At 39.4% G+C, this 1,825-nt stretch overlaps 1 non-coding gene across 1 annotated transcript; it reads left to right on the forward strand.

The window, feature by feature from the left end:
- Positions 1-685: 685 nt before the first annotated feature.
- On the forward strand, positions 686-794 carry LOC122467355. Its single transcript, XR_006292900.1, has one exon. It is a non-coding gene; the product is annotated as a U6 spliceosomal RNA (small nuclear RNA).
- The last annotated feature ends 1,031 nt before the right edge of the window (positions 795-1,825 follow it).

Genomic DNA, 1,825 nt, shown 5'->3' on the forward strand with positions numbered 1-1,825 from the left:
GCATTGGAAAGACAATATAGGTGGTCAAGAGCACTGTACTGAGAGAAAGAAAAGCTGGATCTCTTCTTAGCTCAGCCTACAATTTGGGCTAGTGACCAGCATTTTAGTTTCTTTATACATTGATGAACATGGACTTATTGCAAATGGAATTTTCCACAGAAACTCAATGAATAAAGCATTTACGTATATATTTTATTTAAATGTATTTGAGAGGTGCCTGGGTCAGTTGGTTAAGCTGCCGATTTCAGCTCAGGTGATGATCTCACAGTTCGTGGGTTTGAGCCCCATGTCGGGCTCTGTGCTGACATCTCAGAGCCTAGAGCCTGCTTCAGATTCTGTGTCTCCCTCTCTCTGCTCCTCCCCCATTATGCTCTGTCTCTCAAAAATAAATAAATGTTAAAAAATTTTAAAAATAAATGTACTTGAAAACATTTATAAAGATAATTAGTGAGTGTTTACCTCCTTTCTAAAAGTGAAAATACTAATTCAAAAAGATCTATGCACCCCTATGTTCATTGCATTATATACGATGGCCAGGATAAGGAAGCAACCTATGTGTCCATCAATAGATGAATGGGCAAAGAAGATGCAGAATATTATTCAGTCATAAAAAATGAGATCTTGCCATTTGTGACAACATGGATGGACATCAAGGGTATTATACTAAATAAGAAAGAGAAAGACAGTGCTAACTTTGGCAGCACATATACCAAAATTGGAATGATACAGAGAAGATCAGCATGGCCCCTGTGCAAGGATGACATGCAAGTTTGCTAGGAATTTACCCAAGGGATACAGGAATGCTGATGCACAGGGGCACTTGCACCCCAATATTCATAGCCACACTTTCGACAATAGCCAAATTATGGAAAGAGCCTAAATGTCCATCAGCTGATGAGTGAATAAAGAAGTTGTAGTTTATATACACAATGGAATACTACTCGGCAATGAGAAAGAATGAAATCTGGCCTTTTGTAGCAACATGGATGGAACTGGAGAGTGTTATGCTAAGTGAAATAAGTCATACAGAGAAAGACAGATACCATATGTTTTCACTCTTATGTGGATCCTGAGAAACTTGACAGAAGACCATGGGGGAGGGGAAGGGAAAAAAAGTTAGAGAGAGGGAGGCAAACCATAATAGACTCTTACAGACTGAGAATAAACAGGGTTGATGGGGGGCGGGAGGGGGGGGAAAGTGGGTGATGGGCATTGAGGAGGGCACCTGTTGGGATGAGGACTGGGTGTTATATGGAAACCAATTTGACAATAAATTTCATATTTAAAAAATTGAAAAAAAAGAAAGAGAAAGACAAATATCATATGATTTCACTTACATGTGGAATCAAAAAACAAACAAAAAAATAGAGACCCATAAATACAGAGAAAAACTGATGGTTGGTGGGGGGTGGCAAAATGGGTGAAGGGGAGTAGAAGATATAGCCTTCCAGTTATGGAATGAATAAGTCATGGGGATAAAAGGTAAAGCATAGGGACTATAGTCAATAGTACTATACTAGTGTAGTATGGTCACAGATGATGTTACACTTGTGGTGGGCATCACATAATGTATAGAGTTGTCAAATTGTTATGCTGTACACCTGAAGCTAATGTAACATTGTGCATCAACTACACTTCAATTAAAAAATAAAGACATGGGTTCCCTGGGTGGCTCAATCATTTGAGCCTCTGACTCTTGATTTTGGCTCAGGTCATGATCTCAGTGTTGTGGGATTGAGCCTCACATCAGGCTCTGTGCTGGGCATGGAGCCTGCTTGTGATTCATCCTCTCTCTCTCTCTCTCTCTCTCTAAAAAAAAAAAAAA

The sequence above is a fragment of the Prionailurus bengalensis genome, chromosome A3, assembly GCF_016509475.1.
Source record: "Prionailurus bengalensis isolate Pbe53 chromosome A3, Fcat_Pben_1.1_paternal_pri, whole genome shotgun sequence".
Lineage (NCBI taxonomy): Eukaryota > Metazoa > Chordata > Mammalia > Carnivora > Felidae > Prionailurus > Prionailurus bengalensis.